This window comes from Euleptes europaea, chromosome 4 (genome assembly GCF_029931775.1).
Source record: "Euleptes europaea isolate rEulEur1 chromosome 4, rEulEur1.hap1, whole genome shotgun sequence".
In the NCBI taxonomy this organism is placed as follows: domain Eukaryota; kingdom Metazoa; phylum Chordata; class Lepidosauria; order Squamata; family Sphaerodactylidae; genus Euleptes; species Euleptes europaea.
This window is the reverse complement of record NC_079315.1, coordinates 114517296-114535521: the sequence shown is the minus strand read 5'-3', so window position 1 is coordinate 114535521 and position 18226 is coordinate 114517296. Positions and strand designations below refer to the sequence as shown.

General features: G+C 49.1%; 1 non-coding gene across 1 annotated transcript; it reads left to right on the top strand.

Moving 5' to 3' along the window:
• Window positions 1–9611: 9611 nt before the first annotated feature.
• TRNAV-CAC (transfer RNA valine (anticodon CAC)) lies at window positions 9612–9680 on the top strand. The gene has a single exon. It is a non-coding gene; the product is annotated as a tRNA-Val (tRNA).
• The last annotated feature ends 8546 nt before the right edge of the window (window positions 9681–18226 follow it).

Genomic DNA, 18226 nt, shown 5'->3' with positions numbered 1-18226 from the left:
ACCATCATTTCACGTGATCTGGACACTATACTTCTGTTAATGCACCCCAAGATCGCATTTGCCTTTTTAGCTACCGCAGCACACTGCTGACTCATGTTCAGTGTTTGGTCTATTAAGACCCCAAGATTCTTTTAGCAAACAGTACTGCTAAGACAAGTCTACCCCATCGTATAATTATGCATTTGATTTTTCCTACCAAAATGCAGAACTTTACATCTATCTCTGTTGAAATGCATTTTATTGGTTTTAGCCAATTCTCCAGGCTGTCAAGATCATCCTGTATCCTGGCTCTGTCTTCTACCGTATTTGCTACCCCTCCCAATTTAGTATCATCTGCAAATTTAATTGGCATCCCCTCTATTCCTTCATCCAAATCATTTATAAAGATATTGAACAACACAGGGCCCAGGACAGATCCCTGAGGCACTCCACTAGCCACTCCTTTCCAAGTGGATGAGGAACCATTAACAAGCACTCTTTGGGTGCGATCTGTCAACCAACTACAGATCCACCTAACAGTAATAGGATCTAAATAACATTTTCCCAATATGTCAACAAGAATATTATGGGGAACCTTATCAAAAGCTTCACTGAAATCTAGATTAACTATGTCTACAGCATTCCCCTGATCCAGCAAGGTAGTAACTTTCTCAAAAAAGGAGATAAGATTAGTCTGACATGACTTGTTCTTGAGAAACCCATGCTGGCTCTTAGTAATCATGTCCACTCCCCTCTTCCAGCTTTCCAAGTTGGCAGCCAATACCACATCTAGGGGCAGGGAGTTCCACAATATAACTGCATTGTATGAAGCAATACTCCCTTTTATCTATTTTGAAACATATATAACATTTCACCTTTGACTAGGGCCAACCAGAATGACACAAAACAGTATACAAGCTATATGTTAAATGCAATGATGAAGAGTTCTAGAGAATGTGAAAGCCTCCACATTGTTTTGTAACATTTTGGTTGGTCCTGATATATTTATTTCTTGACTTTTCCCCTCATAATGTGTGTGTGCCATCAAGTCACAGCTGACTTATGGCAACCCCTGGTGGGGTTTTCAAGGCAAGAGACATTTAGAGGTGGTTTGCCATCGCCTGCCTCTGTGAAGCCACTTTGAGACTTCTTAAGGTAGAAGAAGAAGAAGAGTTGGTTTTTATATGCCGACTTTATCTGCCACTTAAGGAAGGCTCAAACCAGCTTACAATCACCTTCCCTTCCCCTCCTCACAAGAGACACCCTGTAAGGTAGGTGGGGCTGAGAGAGTGTGACTAGCCCAAGGTCACCCAGCTGGCTTCATGTGGAGAGGTGGGGAAACAAATCCAGTTCACCAGATTGGTGTCCGCCGCTCATGTGAAGGAGAGGGGAATCAAACCTGGCTCTCCAGATAAGTGTCCACTGCTCTTAACCACTACACCACGCTGGCTCTATATTTCTCCTGCGTATCCCCAGGGGTATAAAAATCAACTCATCTTCTTTCTGTTCTTACTATGCTATAGTTATGGTTAATTGTATTTCTCTTTGCACTCATCTCCAGGCAAGGTCATTTCAGAACTCTGGTCTGGGAGTCAAAGCAATCTAGCAGGCCCTGATCTGTTGCCATCTCCTCATAATACATGCTTCACAGCTATAGGCAGTATTGGTGGTTCATATCTGGTCCTTGGGAAGCAAACAGCATGTACAACATGTAGGAGGGGCTGTGGCTCAGTGGTAGAGCATCTGCTTGGCATGCAGGAGGTCCCAGGTTCAATCCCCGGCATCTCCAGTTAAAGGGATCAGGCAAATAGGCGATGTGAAAGACCTCAGCCTGAGACCCTGGAGAGCTGCTGCCAATCTGAGTAGCCAATACTGACTTTGGTGGACTAAGGGTCTGATTCAGTGTAAGTCAGCTTCATGTGATGTTCAGGAAGTTACATGACAATAAAAGACTGTTTCCCAATAAGTTCCCACCAGACCATAATTGGCTGTACTGCTTAGCTTTTCCAGAAAGTGCATGAGACAGCAATACAATAACGGTGACGGTGAAAAACACGGGGAGATGTATCACTTTCCCTCTGAACCGACAAGTAATATTTCCAACTACCTTGCGATAAAACTATAGCTCAGGCTATTGGAAGCCAGATACGGTTGCTTTGTGGAATGGTGGCAGATCTAGACCACTCATCGGCCAATTCTGATCTGACTATGTCAAAATGGCTCATGCCGAGTCACACCATTGGTCTCTGTAAGTTTGTGTTGTTTACTCTGATAGGCAGTGGCTCTTCAAGGAGGTCAGAGGCCTTCTCATAAGAACATAAGGAAAGCCATGCTGGATCAGACCAATCTGTCCATTAGAGATGACCCCGTGCCCAGCCCTCACAAAGTGCAATGTCCGGGTCTTCCCATTCCTCTGTTAACCCGACTCTTTCCCTCTCCTCTGAGCTCAGCCCGGCTCAAAACTTCGTGTAGAAGGCATAGCTCTGGCCACAGGAAGATTGGCATCTCTCACAGCCAATTACAAAGCAGCATGTAAGGAGGCGGGGATTCATATGCTTCCTTCTTCCTGGGAGCTCTTTCTGAGCAGAAGAAAGCCTTTTTAAAACTGAGGCTTGGATTTCTCCCCCCCTTTCTTTCAGATTGCTCTGTTTTTTGTTCTTAAATGCTTTTTTAATTCAGCAATTGGGTTTTGGGGTGGGGAATCTTCTCTCACAGTGAACACTGCAAAGTGAGCCAATTACAAAGCAGTATTTAAAGGGGCGGGACTTGATTTGAGCTTGGAGAGAGCTTGGTGCAGAGATTCCCAACTGGAAAGTGTGGGTCTAGCCAGCAACAAACCTCAGGTAAAACTCCCATGCATAAATGACCTTTGACTGACTCTGGAGTTCCTGACTGGCCACTGGACAAACCCACATTTGGTGCGTTGCAAGGAATGAAGGCCCAATTGAAATAATGGGCATTGACCAAAAAAAATAGGGGTAGGGATGGCTATGACAATGTTTTAGCAGATTTTCAACTCTCTTTTCAAATGTCTCACTGAGGACTAAAACCTTACTACTTTTCAAACATAAGTAGGAATTTTAATAATTGTAAAATAGCAAATAAAAAAGGGGGGAGAGAGAAAGACCCTGTCCAAAGTCCCCTGGAGACAATCCTATGAATTATAGGCAACAACATGGGATCAACATAGACTCTGTTTGGGTTCTCCTGATTGGACAGTTTGTGCCTGAGCACTGAACGGACCATCACAGATCAAAATCCCACAAATAAAACATTCATACCACTGCAGACAAAATGCCTCCCTACAGAGCCAGTTTGCACAATCCGCTCTCCATCACAGCAGAATACTCCCGGATGTGTCTGCATAGAAGTAAGCCCAAAGGTTAAGTAAAACGAAGCACGTATGAAGCCACGAAACAGATACATGACAGTTAATTCATGCATGCTAACTTTATACAGACTGTTGAACTTGGATCTGGGGGACTGAGGTTTGAATCCCCACCCCAGCGTGGTGTAGTGGTTAAGAGCTTATATGATTCTCCTCTCCTTCATTTTATCCTCACAACAACCTTGTGAGGTAGTTTAAACTGAAAATATATGATGATCTGCAAGACAGCCAATGAGCGTCCATGGCAGAGTGGGGATTTGAACCTGGGCCTCCCAGATCCTTCCTGACCCTCTAACTACTACATCACACCAGCTCTCAACATAATGGAAAAATCGCCTGGAAATAAGCCAGGAATCACTAGGTAGGTGCTAAATTCCAGTCTGAGCTGCAGATTCAGTGCTAGGATTATCATTCTGGGTTGGTGCGGTGAGATCTTGTTCCTCTGCAGGAATATCCTCGTAGGATTCCATCGCCACTCTTAAAAACTAAAGACACTTGTCAATGGGGAATGGTGTTTCCTGTTTAATAGTGTCTGAATGTTTACTCAGAAATCTATTCGATGCAATATCTCAGTATCTCTCTCACAATTTCACCCCTGTGCAGAAACACACATGGTACTGGATGCTTGAAAATGCATTCAACATCCAGGGAATGCCAGCCTGCCATCCATCTTAGCAGGTTCCTAGTCCTTATGGATGGCAGGCATTTTTTTCCTGTGTGTGTGTGTTTGGGCAGGCTTATCTCAGAAGAGGGGGAGGCTGAATCAGGTTTTTACGGGGCAGAGTTTCCCTGCGTTTCTTTACCTCTTCTATGATCAACAGAAGCAAAATAACTTAAATACATCTACCTAAGTTTTGCATACCTTTGAATGAAATATAAATAATTGAATTAAGCGGGATGGGGTTTTGGGGGGTGGAAAGGGTTTCTTTGGCACAGACGTTATTATTATTCATCTTTATTACTTTGCCTAAACTATGTTCTCCCCATCACCCTAATGGAGGGATCCTTAACACCTAACTGTACTGGCAGGAGTGGGATAGGTGCAGAACACAGGCAGCAATAGGGTTGAATATTGACAGCAATGGAGCACTAAGAGGTTTGTTATGAATCAGCTCCAGATAAAGAAGAAGGAAGGAAGGAGGGGGGAGGAAAAGGAAGAAAGGAAGGAAGGAAGGAGAAGAGTTGGTTTTTATATGCCGACTTTCTCTACCACTTAAGGGAGAATCAAACTGGCTTACAATCACCTTCCCTTCCCCTCCCCACAACAGACACCCTGTGAGGTGGGTGAGGCTGTGAGAGTATGACTTGCCCAAGGTCACCCAGCTGTCTTTGTGTGTAGGAGTAGGGAAACAAATCGAGTTCACCAGATTAGCCTCCACCGCTCATGTGGAGGAGTGGGGAATCAAACTCGGTTCTCCAGATCAGACTCCACCACTCCAAACCACCGCTCTTAACCACTACACCACACTGGCTTTCTAAAGGAAGGAAGGAAGGAAGGAAGGAAGGAAGGAAGGAAGGAAGGAAGGAAGGAAGGAAGGAAGGAAGGAAGGAAGGAAGGAAGGAAGGAAGGAAGGACACTTGACTGAAGAGGTATTCTACTCAGAAGCACGCCTGTTCCATCCCTTCAGGGTGGAAGTGTAAAGAGGAACTGGGATTGCCAACCTCCATGTAGGGCCTGGAGTTCTCCCGGAATTTACATTGTTCTTCAGGCAGGCAGGCAGGCAGGCATGAAGGAACTTGGACTCTGTAGACGTCAACAGCCCTGCATAGCTCCATCCCCTCCCTCTCACTCTACTGTTCCCAGGCTCTACCCCAAATCTCCTTCCCACCCCAGAGTTAGCTAACCTGGGGGAGTGAACTGAACACTGGAATGCTCCCCCGTGACAAAATTAATCCCAGAATGACATTCCATACAGAAGCCCCGCAGCCTAGAACACAAGAAAGAAAAGTCTGGCACAACCCCCACCCTAAAGACCTAACTTATTATACCTAAGGAACTTTTTTTTTGTTCCTGGGGGGGAGTGTTCAGAAAGACAACAGCCCTCCTCTCCTCCAAAATAACATCCCCTCCTTTTTGTGCATTTTGCCTAATGGATAAAACATCTCTCACAGAAAACATATGGTTTAAATGCGATAGAAACAGAGCTGGGAGAGACCCCAAGGGTCATCTAGTCCAACCCCCTGCACAACGCAGGAAATTCACAACTACCCTCTCCCAGATACTTAAAATTGATCTGCACAGGTCGAGTTAAAAACAGGCCTTTCCACTTTTGGCCAGCTCTTCTTGCTCTTAAGCATTTCCCCCTCCATTAGATCAGGGTGTCTCATCCACTCTGACTCTTGTAAGTGAAGATGGTGTTAACAGGATGAAATCTCCACCTAAGCACCTAGCAATGGGATTAAAAAATCAGTGTAGTACTAGGCAGAGCTGGTCTGCTCTGATCTAATGCTGTTGATTCCAAAGGGTTTGGGCTGTAGTCAGTCTGTTTAGGATTAAAAACATAAGAAAAGCCCTGCTGGATCAGACCAAGGCCCATCAAGTCCAGCAGTCTGTTCACACAGTGGCCAACCTGGTGCCTCTAGGAAGCCCACAAACAAGACGACTGCAGCAGCATTGCCCTGCCTGTGTTTCACAGCACCTAATATATTCGGCATTCTCCTCTGATCCTGGAGAGAATAGGTATGCATCATGACTAGTATCCATTTGGACTAGCAGCCACGGATAGCCCTCTCCTCCATGAACATGTCCACTCCCCTCTTAAAGCATTCCAAGCTATAAGAATTTAAGGAAAGGCCCTGCTGGATCAGACCAAGGCGTATCAAGTCCAGTAGTCTGTTCCCACAGTGGCCAACCAGGTGCCTCTAGGAAGCCCACAAGCAAGACAACTGCAGCAGCATTATCCTGCCTGTGTTCCATACCACCTAAGATAATAGGCGTGCTCCTCTGATCCGGGAGAGAATAGGTCTGCATCATGACTAGTATCCATTTGGACTAGCAGCCTGGGATAGCCCTCTCCTCCATGGACATGTCCACTCCCCTCTTAAAGCCTTCCAACATTGCGCTGTCAAATCAAAAATCAAGTTTGTGTGTTGGAAAAGGGGGGGGGGTCTTCCAAACAACCCCACACTGCCATTCTAAGGAGGCCGCTGCAAAGAAAGCCCGCCTTGAACCGGCCTCTCCAGTCGAGCGCATTTCGTAGCAGCTGGAGAGGTTGTGAAAGGAAAGACGTCCCCCGAAGGTGGACGGGGAAGGGACGCGGAGTTCTCTGCAAGAATTGATCGCTTTTGCTTCCTCGGGTCCAGATCAGCAGTTTCTTCTATTCCGAAGGGACGATTCTTGTACGCATCTTGGAAGTGGGTTCAGGTCGCCTTCCTACGAGGCGAGGAGGAAAAGGATTCTCGTAGACTGGAAAATTCATCCCAGCTCCAGGAGTTCAGGAAAAGAGGAAGGACCTCCCCCCGCCCCCAGTTCAGAATAAACAGGGAGGTGTTTTTTTTTTTTTTAAATTTGAGCTCACTAAGCTCCGGAATCTAGTTCAGTTTTATAGGGGTAGTACGCAGTGGGACTTATTGTTTTGCCTCTGGGAATGTGCAGAGTGTCTTTCTCTAGCCGCTCAACTAAAGCCGGAATCTTCTAAACTGGTTAGAATGGCAATCTATTTCAGTTCTATTGGGGAGTGGAATACTCAGATGGAACCTGTGGCTTTGCCTCTGGGAATGTGCAGAGTGTCTTTCCCTGGCCGCCCAACTAAAGCTCCGATCTTCTAAACTGGTTAGAATGGATGCAGGCCGGAGTCTGAAGACACCTCTGATTCTTGTAGACTGAGACTGTTTCAGACTCATTGAGTGGAAGGTTAGTTCACAGATACGTGTTTTCCACCAGATCGAGCTGTGTGGATGGATCTTCACGGTTCTAACACCGGGGCGAGAACTTCTCATCAGCTCAAATGCAGTGTTCTCCAAAACGAACTTATTCTACACGTTCAGCACACTGAGGCTGCATTCACACGTGACTGTCCTTCCTCGGTTAACCCAATTCCACGGTGACCCGCAATTGTACAGGCCCATGGGGAAAGCCACGCATCGAAGGCGGGATGAAGCGACGCTATAGCTGTACGGGTCACTTCACACATTTAAATGATCGCTGTTCCCGCGGTAATCATTCACTTGCGGGCAGAGCTCGAGTGTAGACCAATCAACTGGTGGTGTGCACGTGTGAACTGGTTAAGACTTAAGATTGCCCGTAAGAGGATGGAAAGGGCCAGTAAATTAGACCGCTATCCTAAAAACACTTTCCTGGGAGTAAGACCTATTGAATAATATGGGATTTACCTCTGAGTAGACCTTTTAAAGATTACTCTCTTAATGTCTTTCCTAGGACTAGCCAATGATTCCAGTACGAATTTTCGGGTTACACAGAATTCTTCCTGTTTTGTTTTAATTAAAGGAAATTATATTTTAAATTACTGGCAAAATTAGAAAGAAATAAGCTGTTTCCCTTCTAACTGGCAGCAAGACATTTAACAAGGACTGATAAGAGATTGCTAGCTAGTGAAAAGTTCCAATAAACCAGCGAAGAGCTAATGTATTACTGCGGGGGCGGGAGTTTCAGGAAAGAAATAGCACCATGCTTCTTATATCCATTTTTTTTTAAAAGCCCCTTTTTGCTAGATTTTTCTTACCATTCCCGCAGCATCCGGTATAACCGGGAAGCTTACCAATTACGGGACAGCCACAATCCTGAACATTTTGTTTTTATGGATCCAAGGTATTAAAAACGCAAGGCTGGGTAACGGCAGCGCAAAATGCGATTCCCACAAAGGACTTTAATCTGGAATTCTCAGAGATTTCAGAAGATTTGCTAGTGATCTTGGAGCTGGACTCTATAGCCCATGGCCACTCATGCATGGGAGGTTTTGCCTTGGATATGCCGCTCTCTAGATGCACATTCCCCCCATCCCAATTCTAAAAACTGCATGGGGGCTTATGGTTGAGTTTTGAGAATTGGGATGGGGGGAATGTGCATCTAGAGAGCAGCAATTCCAAGGCAAAAACCTGCCGGGCATAAATGACCCATATCTCCCTGGATTCTGTGAAACAAAAAAGAAAATACCGACACGATTCCCCTTCCCCTTCGACTAACAGACGCCCTTCCCTTGGGGATCTGCGACCTCCCCTTAGGTCGAATATAAACCACACAGCGTCGAAATGGCCTCATTGAGCCCAAACAATAACCAGAAACACCCCCCCCCCCGCTCTTAGATTCGGCCGGATAGGGCCGGGTTGCGCACGTAGAAAGGAGAAGAGCGCCTTAAAACCGGAGTTGAAGCGGATTTCGGCCGCTATCCATTGGCTTGCAAGTTTCTTATGAAATCCGTAGGGAGTATTTTCCAAGTTAGGCTGGTGTTTGTGTGGGGGGTGGGTGGGGGGTTGCAGGGGTGAAAGAGACTCCTGTTGCATTTGAGGGCCCGATCCTCAGGAAACTCTTTGCGCCGAACCCAAGCGGCCTTGGAAAGCTTTCCAGTCGCACAGGCTGCTATAGGAACGGCTAAGGAAAATCTTCGGATGCGGAAAGGGCGTTCGGTCCATAGGGCTGCAACGCCTCCGGCAGAACAGCTTTGTGGATCGCAAATTCGGCGTTTTGCTTTTTTAATCCAGATTTTAGACCCCCGCGCTCCCACCCTAAATATGTTGAGGTCAAGTGTGCGCTGGAGCTCAGGCCGGTTTATTTCCTCTTTAAGGAAGCGTTAAGCTTGCATCCTCCGAGCCCGGTCGATTGGGATTTTCGAATCCACATAGATTGCTATCTACCCGGGAATAAATCCTGGTTTTCCTGCCCCGGAGTAGCCTGGCCCTACTCTGGTGTAGTCTTGCAGGAAGAATTTGACTACACGACCAGTACAGACGTGTGGTTAAGAGGGCCCTCTGTAACTCCCCCCCCTCCCCCGACTTCGAAGATCCCGGAATCTGTTTAAACCGGTTTCCAATGGAAACTGTCATTCCGGAATAAGGACCAGGACCAGAAGAGATTTCCCTAACCCGAGTCCCCAGCTACAACCAGCTGAACCCTACAGCAGGATCCCGATACGATTCCACGCAAACCCATCTCACTCCGCTTCTTTACGAGGAAAGAAATTACTCCTCTGGGTCAATCCGGGGTTAAACAACCCCGAATGACCACCGTCGCATGATATGGAAACAGGCGCGATTCTCCACGCAGGGTGAAGGCCCCGATCCACCGTGGGCCGTGGCTCAATGGTAGAGCATCTGCTTCACGTGCAGAAGGTCCCAGGTACAATCCCTGGCATCTCCAGTTAAAGGGACTAGGCAGGTAGGTGATGAGAAAGACCTCCACCTGAGACCCTGGAGAGCCGCTGCCGGTCTGAGTAGACAATACTGACTTTGATGGACCAAGGGTCTGATTCAGTAGGAGGCAGCGTCATGTGTACAACTCAACCGCACTCCGACCCGTTTACCCAACTCTCGGTCCTAGAACGCTTTGGAGGTGGAAGGAACCGAACCCTCGGCGCTTCCCGGAAAAGGAGATCCCTGTCGATCACAAGCAGTGCTCAACTTACAGCTCGAATGTCAGTGGGGACCAGATCCCCTTGACTCCACCTACTGCGGTTTTTAAACACACACACACACACACACACACACACCCGAATCGGATTCAGAAGAAAAGGTCCGACTGGACAGGGAGGGGTCTGTGGCAGGCAGCCGTCCGCGCCCCGTAACTTACTGGGAGGAGGTCCTAATTCCTGGAAATGTCGCCGGATCGTGGCCTTGGAAACGGAGAGAGATCTCCGCCCCACCCCGGTTATACACCAGGAGACCAGGAAAAAAAAGAGACAGAAGGAAAAGGGAGGAAGAACACCAGCACCTCTAGGAAGCCCGCAAGCAGGGCACGGCTTGTTCATCCCCAGCGGTCCGGTCCCCGTAGATATACTGCCATGGGACATGGAGGCTCCATTGAGTCGTCCATTCCCTCGCTTTGTTTCAGATGGGGTTTTCCCCCCTAGGGCTAAGGGCGCCGTCCCCGCCGGGCCCCCTCGCCCACGCCAGGCTGAGGGGCACACCCCGGCGCAAGCAGGCACACCCCGGCGCAAATCCAAAAGGACCGCGGACACCACCGAAAAGCCATCCGTTTACCTCCTGGATCCCGGCCGCTGCTCACGCCGGCATCTTGCGCCGCATCCGCCGGGTAGGGGGGAGCGGCCCCGGGCCGCCGCCTTACATCCGAGGAGAACTCTCCCGGCGGGGTTTCTGGCTCGACTAACCACCAGGGGAGGCTCTGGAGGCAAGCGGACAGAAGCGTCGGTCAGTTCCCGGCCGGAGCGGCTCTCCCCCCGGCCGGGCCGGCGCAATCTCTCTTTCTCTGCCGCGGAACTCTCCGGCGGACCGAAAGGACGACACCCAGTGGGCACAGTGACGTCACCGCCCGCCTCTCCCCCCCCTTCCCCACCGAAGGAAGGGAAACCTCGCGCAAAGGAGGGGCGGCGTTGGCGTTCGGCGGCGGTCCTTCAAGCCCTTGAGCCGGAATGCTCGGCTTGGAGGGGTCATAGCAAAGCCAAGCGACTAGAGCGGTGCCTTGGGATCCCGATCCTTCTGTCTTTGAAGGATGGAGCGGACAGGATCACATGAACACATGAAGCTTCCTTATACTGAATCAGACCCTCGGTCCATCAAAGTCAGTATTGTCTACTCAGACTGGCAGCAGTTCTCCAGGGTCTCAGGCAGAGGTCTTTCACATCACCTGCTTGTCTAGTCCCTTTAACTGGAGATGCCGGGGATTGAACCTGGGACCTTCTGCACGCCAAGCAGATGCTCCACCACTGAGCCACAACCCTACGCCATGGCTCTCCAGGGTCTCAAGCAGGGGTCTTTCACATCACCTACTTGCCTGGTTCCTTTAACTGGAGATGCTGGGGATTGAACCAGGGACCTTCTGCAGATGCTCTACCACTGAGCCACAGCCCCTCCCCTGAACACATTAAGCTGCCTTCTACTGAATAAGACCCTTGGTCCATCAGTATTGTCTACTCAGACCGGCAGCGGCTCTCCAGGGTCTCAGGTGGAGGTCTTTCGCATCACCTACCTGCCTAGTCTCTTTAACTGGAGATGCCAGGGATTGAACCTGGGACCTTCTGCATGCCAAGCAGATGCTCTACCACTCAGCCACACGCCCGCCCACCCTCCACTATACAGTACAATTCAAGTATTCTCCTCCAACCCAAGGAGGAGGGAGATACAGTCCTGAACAGGGCTTTGGGGAAGTCAGTCCCATGTGACCCTCAGCGCAATCCTAGGCAGAGTCGCTCAAGTCGAAGCCCGTGGGTTTCAATAGGCTTAAACTGCGTAGGATCGCACTGTTAATAAGGCTAACTCTCTGGCAAGCGGCGTTAGGACTGCAGCCTGAAATGTGGGCGTTGGGAAGGTGGATTTCCTCCGAGTAAGTTTCCTGGAAACGAGAGGGATCGGGGCCATAGGTTGAGATGGTGGCGTGGGGGTTCTCTGGCCTGGGTCTGGCGAGAAAGGGGAGTTCTCCTCTCCTCCCCCCCAGAACTGGGAGAGACACGCGTGGACCGGGAGGTCTTTGTAGTGATTGTTTAAGGGGTGCGAAAACTGCCCATACGCTCAGGATTGGGGCCGCGGGAGGTCTTCGGGAGGGCAAGCGCCCGCAGGGAAACGCCACGACTCAATTGAAGGGAAGAGGCTTTCAAGAAAAAAAGACGTTGACAAGCGACCCCTTCCAGTTATATAAATAAAATAAAAATTGCAGCTCAAGCTTGCCATGTTAGAAGCGTGTGGGGCTCCGGCGTAGGATCGGGGCCCAGGGTGCGTTCACACCCGCACTTAAAATGCCCCCCTCAGTGAATTTAAGGGCTCGCTGCTCCTTACGACAGGCAAGCCGTCTTCCCTAATGGTTACGACCGCAATTCTATTGGCATTCACGCAAAAAGTAAGGCCCGCTGAATTCACCCGCTGTCTCCTCGAGTGTAAACAGGGGCAGGCAAGGGCTCCACAACTGGGGGGAAGGACAAATAAGAGTGATCCCACCCCCCTCGATGCCAGCAATTACTGCGTCTGCACACGTAAGATATTATATACACGTATATAGTCATACACGTGGACCAGATGGTTAAAAACGGAAGCGGAGCAATAATTCACCATTAAAGACTGGCTAACCAGTAGTCTCTCTGTGTCAAGCCGGTCTACACCCTGGAGCTTCCTCCCGGGAAAGTATTGCTAAAATTGCACTGGAAGGCATGTTCAGATTACAGCAACTAGGAATTATTTCTCTATCCTCCCCGTACCCCCACCCTCAAACTAAGGATATTAGCAGTATTAATAAGCAAGAATCGGACCGGTATTAGAAGGGAAAAAGTAGTTCAGAGTAGGAACATCGCAGACCCTGATTCAGATTGCATTCCTAGGGGCACGTTCACACATGCTGGATAAGGCACTTTCAACCCACTTTGAAGCTGGATTTTACTGTGTGAAATGGCACAATCCACTTGCAAACGATCCTTAAAGTGCATTGAAAGTGGACCGAAAGTGCATTATTCGGCATGTGTGAAAGTGCTAGGTGCCCTTGGAAGCAGCAGTTACTTCCCGGGAAACACGACTAAACAGAGGGCTGCAGAAGAACAGCGACTGCAGATTGAGGCTGGAATCCTGGCTACACTTCTCTATCTTCATCACAGTTGACTTATGGAGACCCTGTAGGGTTTTCAAGGGAAGAGAAGAGCAAAGGTGGTTGGCCATTGCCTGCCTCTGCGTAGCAACCCTGGCCTTCCTTGGTGGTCTCCCATCCAAGTATCATCCAGGACCAACCCTGCTTAGCTTCTGAGAACCGATGAGGTCGGCTAGCCTGGGTCACCCAGGTCAGGACAGGGACGAACATAGGTGGTTTGCCATTGCCTGCCTCTACGTAACAACCCTGGACTTCCTTGGTGGCCTCCTATCCTAGCACTCACCAGGGCCGACCCTGCTTAGCTTGCTGGAGCTGACAAGATCGGGCTAGTCTAGGCCAGCCAGGTCAGGGCATACAGGTTTTGCCATTGCCTGCCTCTGCGCAGCAACCCTGGACTTCCCTGGTGGTCTCCCATCCGAGGCCAACCCTGCTTCCCTTCCGAGATTTGATAAGATAGGGCTAGCCAGGTCAGGCTAGCTATGCTTGCGTGGGAGTAAGACCCATGTCACACTGCTTCTGAGTAGATGCACCAAGGTATGTGTTACCAGGGAGCAGAGACGCATCCTCACCTGAAACCCTGGTACTCTGGGCTTGCTTACTCGGAAGTAAAGTGCCCCCCCAGCTGGAACCCATAGGAGTGACTTCCCATTAACAGAGGACATTTCCATTCCAGCTCCTGAAATTCGAGCCCGGGAAGGGGGCGGGGACTCAGATGGATTTTATTGGGGAGCCAGCGTGGTGTAGCGGTTAAAAGCGGTGGTTTGGAGCGGTGGACTCTGATCTGGAGAACCGGGTTTGATTCCCCCATTCCTCCACGTAAGCGGCAGAGGCTAATCTGGTGAACCGGGCTGGTGACCAAAGTGGGGTGACCTTGGGCTAGTCATAGCTCAGCCTCACAGGATGTCTGTTGTGGGAAGGGGAGGTGATTTTAAGCCCGTTTGAGTCTCCCTTAAGTGGTAGAGAAAGTCGGCATATAAAAAACAACTTCTCCTCGTTTTCTCCTTCTTCAACAGAACCTGCCACAAACGCCCCATCTCAATGAAGCGCAAAGGGCGGGGGAGAGAGAGAGACTGGAAAATGTTTATTTCTTTCAATGAAGCGCAAAGGGGGTTGGACTAGATGACCTGCTGACCCCTTCCAATTCTATACTCCACTCTGCAGCCACCGGCTCTGTTTCCACTTTGTCAGCGGTGCTTACTCTCCTGCAAATGAGCTCAGGACCGCCGCCTGCCTCGTGCCCAAATGTATCCATTAATTCCCATTCTTTCCATTTACCATCTTCCAGTCTGCCCGGTGGATCGGGTCCACTCTTTACAAGCGTCTGGCAGGAAGCTATCCACAATTAACTTTTGTGTTTTTTTTTTGAGGGGATGTCTGCCTTTATTACTTTACTAATTGTAACTAATAGGCGGTCGTGCGAGTAATTAATATGTTCGTCCGGAGAATAAACAGGGCTTTTAAAAAGGAAGAAAACTGGAGATTGCTTTAAAGGAAAGGGTGTCTTTCCCAGCCAAATTATGGGATTCCCGAACATATTCCGGAGATTCCCGCTCCGCCCCACCCTAGTTTTTAAGTAAAGCTGCACATGAGTACATGAAGCTGCCTTCTACTGAATCGGACCCCTTTGTCCATCAAAGTCAGTATTGTCTACTCAGGCCGGCAGCGGCTCTCCAGGATCTCAGGTAGGGGTCTTTCACATCACCTGCTTGCCTATTCCCTTTAACTGGAGTTGCCAGGGATTGAACCTGGGACCTTCTGCACGCCAAGCAGAGGCTCTACCACTGAGCCACATTTACTCGGGAGCAAGTCCCATTGAAAGCAATTCCCAATGAGACCGCTGAGTTCCGAAGAAAAGAAAGCATAGTTCGATAAGGCTGCGATCCTGTGCAGTTATGCCTAGGAGGAATCCCCCATGCAAAAGCAGCGGGGCTTCCTTTCGAGTAAGCGTGCGCAGGCTGGAGATGCACGCAGGTTAGTGAAGTCGGTGGGATTTTCTTCCCAGTAAGTGCAGTTAGGATTGGGGGTGGGGGAGGGGTGGTAAATTGCAAAGCAAAAGAAGCCGAGTGTACGAACTAGGGGAGCAATCCTAACCAGGTCTACTCGGAAGCAAGTCCGTGCCTTTGTGTGGAACATACGGATTTCTCCTTGACAATTCTACTAGTCGGATCCCTAAACCGGTTTAGCGGGGGTCCCTGGCTTTAAACCGGAATCACTGGATAAAGCTAGGCTTCAGAATCCCTGTCGATCAGGGCGGTCCTATGCACATTTAGAAGTAAACCCCCCAGTTGACTAGATGGCCCCTCCCAATGATTCTATTGACTTCGGAACAAATGAGATTCGGATTACAACCGTGGAGGTCGAGGTTTTAGAGGGTAGGCGTCGAATCGGAAACTTGGCCAACTGGGATATGAGCAAAACCGGATTGTTCTTGCGGCAGCGTCGGAATGCCGGTTCCAGCGGTTCTGCTTCAGTTCTTCGAGACCCAGAAAACAAGTCCTCGGGAGCTTTCACACATGCTGAATAATGCACTTTCAATCCACTTTCAATGCACTTTAATGACAGTTTGCAAGTCGATTTTGGGGTTGCACACAGTAAAATCCAGCTGCAAAGTGCATTGAAAGTGGATTGAAAGTGCATTTTTTGGCATGTGTGAAAGTGCCCCCCCCCCCGTAGCTCCTCTTCTAGAGTGTGGAGAACGTCGTAAAGTCGCTTTAGGGCCCATTGTGGAGACAAGCGGGGTATAAATGCATAAATCAAGTTGACCTCTAAGCTAGGGATGCCAACCTCCTGCTATTACAACTGATCTCAAGAGACTCGGCGGCTATCCTGTTGGTTGGGGGCCAACTCCGCTCCGCGATCTGCGCCGCCCTTTCACAGGATCCTGACCCTTTGCCAGCTGACAGATAAGACACCAAATTCCTCTCCTTTGTAAAGCTATTCCGCTTCGACGCTATGTTTCTACTTTTAAGAAATGAATTGCAAGTTGTTTGTAAACAATTTGTGCCTGGGAGGTTTTGCTTTGGATTTGCCACTCTTTAGATGCACGTTTTCCCCATCCAAATTCTCAAAACTCAACAATACGCCCCCCTGCAGAGTTTTGAGAATTTGGATAGGGAAAATGTGCATCTAGAGAACTGCAAATCTAAGGCAAAATCTCCCATGCATAAATGACCAGTATTAGTACGCGATTCACCTCTCCTTTTGATGTGGAGTTTGAAGCACTTTAGGCCCCGATCCGCCAGCAAGGTGCTCAGAGATTGAACAGGTGGTACTTTCTATTTGTTCGTGTGTTTTTAAATATATATATATTATTACTTAGATTTATATCGGGACCTTCCCCCAGGGTGAAATGGTGTGTTTGATTTTATGCACCTCGAAAAGAACTTACAATAAAATGGAATCACATCGATGATGTTTTTTTTTTAAATGCACATGCACGCTTAAAAAAATAGTAAGATGTCCATTTAAGGACACATATTTCATCTGAAGTGTGCATGTTTTCAAAATTCCGTGCGGATAGATGTGTACAATCGTTTCTTCAGAGCCCAGCATAGAAATATCTCCCCTCTCAGTCCTCTTTCTGGCAGAAAAACGGACTAAGAATATTTCAAAATTTAAAGAGAACTTGACAGCCGCCAAAGCAAAGCCCTCTGACGCCCATGATCCTGCAGAAAGAGCAGCATTGAATTGTATAGGATTTACTTTTGAGTAGACCGGACGACCCGCGTTTCCCTCCCCTGGGCATCTATCACCTGCACGATCCAAAACTCACTTAAGCGGAGACCACGCTAGCTCCCGACGGATGCTCAGCACGTGTTACCTAGACCTGATCATTCGTGTTAATTAATCTGGATTAACTACCACACCCGGTCCTCTATTCCCAAACAAAGACAAGAAGGGCTTCAAGTTGGCCCATAAGCAAAAATGCAAAAAAGTGTGATCCTCCCTCCCACCTCCAAGCAAACTTTCGTCGTGGGCGTGAAAAAAGCGGTTAAAGAAGATAACTAATCCGCATTAAGTGATGGCCTACGCTGTCCGCATTAGGTCCTAGACGTACAATGACTTCCAAGCGCACCCAATCAGAAAGCAATTTCTTATCGGCCGGTTCTGGCACGGTAACTTACACACACGTCTTCTTGCATCAATAGGGATTACTCTGAAGTAAGAAAGACCCAACAAGAGATGGATTGATTCAATAAAGGAAGCCACAGCCCTCAGTTTGCAAGATCTGAGCAAGGCTGTCAGGGCATTTTGGAGGACTTTGATAGCCATGAGTCGGAGGTGACTTGAGGGCACAACACTCACACAAGAATGCCCCGGGAAGCAACCTTAATCCAAGCCAACCGGACTAAGAAAGTAGACATCCTTACATGGAGGTAAATCCTATGGATGCCAGTAGGGTTTCTTCTGAGTAAACAGCCCTGCACAGCGAGTCTGCAGGATTGCACTTCAACCTGGGCTGCAGCTCCAGCTCGAAACCCACCCCCAATCGACTCTTTGCCAATGGCAACCGGCAGGCATGGGGGGTGGGTTTCCCTCTGGCTTGCCCTCTCCTCTCCTCCCCCTCTATCCCTTTCCTGATTCCCTGCAGTTTACACACGAGTCGGTCCTCCGCGGCCGCACTCCTTGACATCCGTGGCATTTGAATCGATGCTTCTAGCCGGGCCAACGTGAATTTCACACTTCGGATCTCTGTTCTCCCCTCGGCTAATCGATTTAAATTGCACTATTTCTTAAACCGCCACCTCCGCAGCCCCTCCCTTGAGCTATCAGCAGGGACAATTTCCCACTCCCACCCCTCAACCACGCAGGGCTAGAAATGGATGGGGTGTGTGTGGAAGGACAGTGACCCTTTGGGGAGGGTGCCTGGTAGTCTCTGTATGCTCCTCTGGCGCCTTGCACCCTCCCTGAGGGGCCGGTGCCACTCAAGGATAAAGGAGGGCTGCCAGCAGGGCATGCCAGATTCCCACATGCGTCTAGGGTTGCCAACCTCCAGGTGGTGGCTGGAGATCTCCCGGGATTACAACTGACCTCCAGGAGACAGAGGTCAGTTCCCCTGGAGAAAATGGCCACTCTGGAAGGTGAACTCTATGGCATTGGAGTCCCTCTTCTCCCCCAAACCCTGCCCACCTCAGGCTCTGCCCCCCAAACCTCCCACTGGT